This window comes from Schistocerca cancellata, chromosome 6, assembly GCF_023864275.1.
Source record: "Schistocerca cancellata isolate TAMUIC-IGC-003103 chromosome 6, iqSchCanc2.1, whole genome shotgun sequence".
NCBI lineage: Eukaryota > Metazoa > Arthropoda > Insecta > Orthoptera > Acrididae > Schistocerca > Schistocerca cancellata.
This window is the reverse complement of record NC_064631.1, coordinates 155,144,356-155,152,606: the sequence shown is the minus strand read 5'-3', so window position 1 is coordinate 155,152,606 and position 8,251 is coordinate 155,144,356.

The window sequence follows — 8,251 nt, the reverse complement described above, 5'->3', positions numbered from 1 at the left end:
ACCACAGATGTTAAGTCCCATAGTGCTCAGAGCCATTTGAACCGGGTGCCTTTGCTAACACCACCACATCGCCTGCAGCGCCTCTTTTGGACTCGTGACCATATCGATTGGACCCCAGACGACTGGAAAACAGTGGCGTAGTCAGATGAGTCCAGATTTCAGTTGGTAAGAGCTGACTGCAAGGAGGGAATATGGCGTAGACACCACTAAGCTATGGACCCAAGTTGTCAACAAGGCACTATGCAAGCAGATGGTCGCTCCATAATGATGTGGTCTGCTACTCTAACTGAACCGATCGCTGACCGGAAATGGTTGTGTTCGGCTTCTTGGAGACCACTTGCAGCTATTCATGAACCTCATGACCCCAAACAACGATGGAAATTTCATGGATGATAATGCACCATGTCACCGGGTCACAATTGTTCGCGACTGGTTCGAATAGCATTCCGGACAGTTTGAGCGAACGATTTGGCCACCCAGATCGCCCGACTTGACCCTCTTCGAGCATTTTATGGAACGTAATCGAGAGGTCAGTCCGTGCACAGAATCCTGCATCGGCAACACTTTCGCATTTACGGACGGCTATAGAGGCAGCGCCGGCCGGAGTGGCCGAGCGGTTCTGGGCGCTACAGTCTGGAACCGCGCGACCGCTACGGTCGCAGGTTCGAATGCTGCCTCGGGCATGGATGTGTGTGATGTCCTTAGGTTAGTTAGGTTTAATTAGTTCTAAGTTCTCGGCGACTGTTGACCTCAGAAGTTAAGTCGCATAGTGCTCAGAGCCATTTGAACCATGTAACTGCTAAGGTCATCAGTCCCTAACCTTACACGCTACTTAATCCAAATTATCCTAAGGACAAACACACACACCCATGCCCGAGGGAGGATTCGAACCTCCGCCTGGACCAGCCGCACCGTCCATGACTGCCGCGCCCAAGACCGCTCGGCTAACCCCGCGCGGCAGTGAAATGACACTGACGCACTTACGTAGCGACTCGGGTTACGTACTACGTCCAGACGCGCTTTACGCAAGTAAATTAGAAACACCATCTTTGTCATATCGAATTCTGTGTAAGCAAGAAACTAAAAATATTTGTATATATTAAAAGTGATAAGTGAAAAGTATAAATTTTGCAGGGGGCTACATTTATATCTTTAGACCTCAGTCCTTACGGAATTTAACGAAAGCAAATAAAAGCAGCATTTCTTTTTAAGCTCCGTGGATGGAGACAATGTCTTGCATTTGAGCTGGTGAGAGGTTTGTGACATTTGGGGGGGCACGGAATTCCCAGTATGACGACTGTCTTATTGAATTTTGCTGCTGCCTGGAATATCGGGAACAGTCGAGCAATAGGTTATTTAAATCTGCTAGTTGTTAAGGGTTATATTCGCAGTATGGAGAGATTTAAAGTTTAACTCTGTGAAATTGTGCCGCCTAACACCCCTTACCATTATGCATTCTATTAAGCTCTGATTAAGATGTTCTTTTGGAAATGAACAGCTGAATCCTTGCAAAGTTCCATCCTTTTGTCATCTGAGAGGTTTCCTGTAAACGGTACAACTCGTAGAGTTCTCCTTTCATTGCTGCAACTACAACAGAAGGTATCTCTCCTGTAATATTACTCTCTGCTAACACGTCGACTGTCTCGCTGTCGACATTCCTGGAGCGTCCTTTGAGTCAGCAAAAGTGCACTCTTTTGTGCTGTTTGCTACGCGGATAAATTACTTCATGCACATCAAAGAAAGAATAGTTCATTTCCAATTGCCAGGACTGATATTCTAGTTTCTAGAGGACGTTCCGGGAATACATTGTGGTCAGAGCATTGTTGATACAAAGCAGTTCATTTGTGTGCGTCTCTTTTACTGTCTGGACCTTGGCTGTGAAGTTGCTTGGGTGAGGGGGAAGCTAGCACATACATCCGATTACCACAGTGGGATACAAGTACGAATAACCTGGCTTCAATCGATTTGAACCCTTCAGCATACATGGTGAGCCTGAACCCCACAAACAACATTTTGGAAGACGTTTAGGACTATTTTCGAGTGTTTTGGCATAAGAAAGCGGCGGTATCATGTGGCCCGTAACAAGTAATGATGTAATTATGATGTATTCAATTTGTTACGCCTATTACTTCTGTTTCTCTGAAGATACGTCCATAGCGCTGCAAAAACACATAATAAGTAATCACCAAAAGGAACAACACCAAACAGAGAGTGACGCAAAACCGTCAGACGAAACAGGTACACATTTTACAACATTGTTTTCACTTTATTCCGTAAGTGCACAGCATAGCATGCAACAAACGCAGAGTATTTCCCTTACAGGTTCAAGTCGGTTTATTGACCAATACCATCACGGCAGCGAGGCATCATTGACTACCTTACACGTTCAAGAATCTTGGGAGTTTGTCGTACTGCTTCCGTGGATGAGACAATTCTAGCAGACAGGAACATTTAAGTGCACAGGAGGTGCGTATCGGCCAGTTTCTGATCAGTAGAGCAGCTCATACTGCTTTGTGTTGATGTTGACGTACAGCTAACACTGCTGGAAAACAGTCCCGATACAGATCCAAGGAATTCTGAATAGAAGCTAGAGGGTGACAGTAAATATACATACGAGGTTGGACTCAAATAGTAGCAACTATTTATTTACAGCTCGTACAAGATAGATACGTGTTTCAAAGTTTTACTTACGTTCCAAGTAGTCACCAGCATAGTGTATAAGCCGTTGCCAGCGATGTGGAAGTCATGGGATACTATTAGCAGTGCCAGTTGGATTGACACTTACAGCGGTGCGAATTTGTAGCAGTTCTGAAGCGAATGGCCTGAAGTGTTTCGTTCAGTTTAGAAATCGAGTTGAACTTACGAGGGCTTACGTCAGCGGAGTGCAGTAGGTGGTATAGCACTTAGCAGCCCCATCAGGCAAACAAATCAGTAACAGTTTGAACTGTACGTGCTTGAGCATTGTCCTGTAAAATGATGGTCAGGTCCTGCAGAAAGTGTCATCACTTCTGTCTCTATGCTGTTCATTTTTGGAACACAACCTACGACCAGCTTAGAGACAGAAGTGATGACACTTTCTGCAGGACCTGACCATCATTATGCAGGACAATGCTCAAGCACGTACAGTGCAGGCTGTTACTGATTTGTTTGACTGCTGGGGCTGCTAAGTGCTATACTACCTACTGCAGTCCCCTGACTTAAGCCCTCGTAAGTTCAACTCCATTTCTAAACTGAAGAAAGCACTTCACGGCATTCGCTTCAGAACTGCTACAAATTCGTCGGGCAACATATCGCGCCGCTCGGACTGTCAACACAACTGGCACTGCTAAGAGTACCCTACGACTTCCACATCTCTGCCAACGGGTTATACACAATACTGGTGACTACTTTGAAGGTCAGTAAAACATTGAAACACATATAAATCTCGCTTATACCAGACTTCTAAGAAAATATCCCTTACCTTCAACCTTCAACAACATTTTGTTGGTAGAGTTCGGGATCAAGTCAACCACTCGGCCGTGGCGTTCCTCCTGCCGGCTGCTCAGGCGGGAAGAGGTGGCGCTCACACGTCTTCGGATCGGGCACTGTCCTCTGACACATAGCTATTTATTACGGCGGGAGGATCCTCCGTTTTGTGATGCTTGTGGTGTGCACATCTCTGTCCGGCACATTTTAACAGACTGCGTTTTATACCGTGATGCAAGGGCAGAAGCACAAGTTGATGGGGATCTGCCCTGTGTTTTAGCTAACGATGAGACGTGTGTGTCTAGGGTTTTTAAGTTCTGTGATGTGTCTGGACTCTGGCCTAAACTTTTAGGCTGGCGGTTTTAGTGTATTGCAGAGTGGCTGACTCCTCCCTTTTTTCCTTGCGGTCAGCCAGCCACTTCCATCTGCTCCATTGTTTTAGCTCCCTCTACCTTTTTCTTCCTGTGTTGTCCATGTTTTACTGCTGACGCCCTGCTTCATCCCACGCTTCGGTGTGGGTGAGCACATATTTTTCCATGATTGTTCCCTGTGTTTTATGTTCCGTTTGATGTAAATGTTCTGAGTTTTTTTCTTGACACCCGTCTCACTATGATACTGAAAGGGCGCTGAAGACCTTGCTGTTGTGCGCCCAAAAAACCCTTCTACTACTACCTCCTACTACTACAGTTCGGGATCACACCCTGCACTGACATCGCTGACGGCAGGTATGGGACTTTGCTCTAGAACGCTATTGACGGTAGCCCAGCAGTAAGAAACAAGCGGCAGTAACATTGTATTGAAGCAAACAAGGGAGTAATATTGAAGATGTGGCGGTGTCGCCACGGAATATCCGCCTGGCGCACAGTAAATGGTGGAGATAGCGGGAGCCAGCATATCACATCGCGGGTCCTCAGTGGCTGTGTTTACCGCGGAATTCCGGCAGTTAGGACGTCCGCAGTGTTTGGCGGGACAAAACCCCGGTGGCCGCTGGCGGTTTCCGGCGCTCAGTAATTACGAGCTCAGGCCGGCCGCAAAACCCGCCCACTGGCCCACCTCCAGCGAAAACCTCTGGCCCCTGCCCGATACGCCCTCGCTACCGAGCGACGGCGTACTGCTATTCCCTGTACTGCAAACAAGCCGATCAACCTATAGAGGGGACACCAAAACTGAGCGGTCTGCAATGGCAGTTAAAAGGCGGAAGACAACTTTTGTGTTATAATTAAGGTTCCTCTGCTTCACTGACCAGAAAAGTGAGACGAAACCGGAGTCTATAGCAAACAGGAAATGGCAGAACTCCCTAAACAAAGTGAACTCTAATAAAGCCAACTCCTAGACAAGAGCACTGTGTCAGAACTGAATACAGCGGAATTTCGCTGTCCACCAAGTAGGATAGTTTTCCGACGAGAGCGTCACGAGGATGGTAAAACCGTACCACAGTCAGTACTGGCGTCATTAATTAAGGTTACTCCCAACACAGAAATTAGACGAAATCTGGAAAGCGAGAGGCATACGGCACTGAAGAGTAGTGCACGTTAACATTAGAGTGCACCTCGATCACCCTATAAAAGAAATGTTTTTCCAAACCATCATTCGTCTGACAGATCGAAAAGCTGAAGGGAAACCTCCCCATAACAACGCCGCCGAAAGAACACTCGGCGAGAAACGAAATGACAATGAAGTCTTGATTCGAGACTGGACCTCAGGCTGCAGGCAGGCGGTAAGTGTAAAGTCTCCAGGAAATTGTTCGGAACATGAATGCTACTGAAAAGTAGCTTTTTGTAGCAAATCGAATTTACTGGTTCAAATGGCTCAGAGCACTATGGGACTTAACATCTGGGGTCATCAGTCCCCTATAACTTAGAACTACTTAAACTTAACTAACCCAAGGACATCACACACATCCATGCCCGAGGCAGGATTCGAATCTGCGACCGCAGCGGTCGCGCGGTTCAGACTGTAGCGCCTAGAACCGCTCGGCCACCCGGCCGGTTGGAAGTTACTGACTTTAACTTTCAATCGGAGAACATTTTCTGCCTTTCCATTCAGAACCAGCTAGCAACCAGCTCTTACTCCTGAAGATATATCCCAGTCAGAGTCTGACTAACGAGATAACAATTCCGTTATCTGCCTCTTTACACTAACCATCAGCAATAGCTCAAATCAAATGGCTCTAGGCATTATGGGACTCAACATCTGAGGTCATCTGTCCCTTAGACTTAGAACTACTTAAACCTAACTAACATCACACCCATCCATGCCCGAGGCAGGATTCGAACCTGCGACCGTAGCAGCAGCGCGGCTCCGGACTGAAGCGCCTAGAGCCGCTAGGCCACAGCGGCCGGCAATAAAAGAGGAAGGTGATAATCCAACATGTCACAATTAACATTTACAGATGAGAATAAAAATAAGACTCAATAAAACTGAAAAGGAAGTTGGTAAATCAGAGGACAGAATCAGCGAGTTCGCACCCATCTAACGGCGGCTCTACCAAAATGATCGAAATTTTTATATCTAAAAATGCTACAAAATTTACAAATGCATTCTTTTTTTTAAAAAAAAAAAAAAGAAATTCACTGATGCACCGCTTTAAAAAATTTATAGCTGGACACTGATGTTGGACTATTACAGTCATGGAGAAAATCGAAGGTCCTTTGTGAGAGTTGTGACGCAGCTGGAAACGCGACAAATCAACCGCCTGCTATAACAAATTTCGGCACTCTGACTGGGCAATGTTTAAGGATCTCAGACGCAAACAGCGCAGATGGCAATCGGGCAGGCCAACGAGACTTGCACGCTGTTTGTAGGCCGGCGCTGGCACCAGCAAAGCTAAGCGCCAAGCGACCCGGCGGCTGGCGCGTCAGCCGCGCCGAGCGGAACCCTGCGGCCGTGTCGCGCCAGCGCAGCTGGCGCCACTGGCTGACAAGGGCGGATGCCCAGGCCACACCGCCCCCAACCTCCCGCGGGGTCACCGCACCGCCGTGACACGATGTCGCACCGCCAACTCGCAACATTTTGGCTGAAGAGTATTTGACGGCAAGTCGTAACGTGCCAAGACTTATCACCGTGGCAAGCTCGGATGTGTTTAAGATTCCCACCCAGAACTTTTTTTTTCCACGTCGACAACATTTTACAAATAATTTATTCCAACTTGTGCAAGACATCATGCATCAAAAATCTAATATTGTCATCTTCGTGCTGGAATGTTCGGCGGAAGAATTTGGCAGAACACTGAAAGACTGAAGACGGAATAAAACCCCTGGAATGGACGACTTTCCCACACAGTTACTGAGATCGTTGAGCGAGCCAATCATGGCAAACCTATTCCACTTGGCACGCAAGATTTATGAGACAAGCGAAATATCCTGAGATTCAGAAGAATGAGAGAACACAGAGCAGATTCTGGAGGGCTTACAGTAGTAATAGCAGATGGGTAAATGGTTGAGGGTTTTATTTTAGTTTTGTATTAGTAGAAGGTAGTTGTAGCATTTAAAAAAATAAGTATCAGAAATAATATAGTTAATAACTTATTGGCCGGCCGGAGTGGCCCGTGGGGTTCTAGGCGCTACAGTCTGGAACCGAGCGACCGCTACGGTCGCAGGTTAGAATCCTGCCTTGGGCATGGATGTGTGTGACGTCCTTAGGTTAGTTAGGTTTAATTAGTTCTAAGTTCTAGGCGACTGATGACCTCAGAAGTTAAGTCGCATAGTGCTTATAGCCATTTGAATCATTTTTGAATAACTTATTATTATCCAAAGAAATGTAATTTTTATGGCCCATTTCAGCTTTTTAGGTAGCAGGTTCTAATTATGAAGAATAAATAAATAAATCTGAATTCCAAGGAAATCACTTGCTGGGTTAAACAAATGGTTCAAATGGCTCTGAGCACTATGGGACTTAACATTTGATGTCATCAGTCCCCTAGAACTTAGAACTACTTACACTTAAGGACATCACACACATCCATGCCCGAGGCAGGATTCGAAGCTGCGACGGTAACGGTCGCTCGGCTCCAGAATGCAGCGCCTAGAACCGCACGGCCACTCCGGCCGGCTGCGACCGTAGCAGTCGCGGGGTTCCGGACTGATGCGCCTAGAACCGCTCGGCCACCGCGGCCGGCAAACCATGGGTTGATAATACATGGTTGGAAAATACTGGCTGGTCCCGACGGAGGTTCGAGTCCTCCCGCGGGCATGGGTGTGTGTATTTGTCCTTAGGATAATTTAGGTTAAGTAGTGCGTAAGCTTAGGGACTGATGACCTTATCAGTTAAGTCCCATAAGATTTCACACACATTTGAGCATTTTGAAAATACTGACACAAATTATTTAATGAAAAATGGAAAGACTGGTAGAAGCCGATCTCAGGGAAGATCAGTTTTCGTTTCCCATAAATGTAGTATTATGTGACAGAATACTGATACTACTGCTTACCTTAGAATACAGACTTTAAAAATGTAAACCTATATGTATGTAATTTACAGATAAAGCAAAACTGGTTGCTGGGGTACTTTCTATTCTTGATCTACCGAACTATTTTTTTCAGTCTTTTCTTTGCCTGATTTGCGATGATCCACTTTCACTTTGATTCACTGTTGCGCTTCTGACATATATTTTCAGACACTTTTTCCTCAGTTTCATTACGATACCTCGTACCAGAGTGGAGAGCTATTTCGTTGGAGACAGCTTTCTTCATCTGTGCTGTTCAGCTTCTGATGTCTTCCTTGTTTCTGAAATCTTGCGTACTCTTGCTTCCTGGATAGGAGAATGCTTTCACTTCTTCCTCAACAG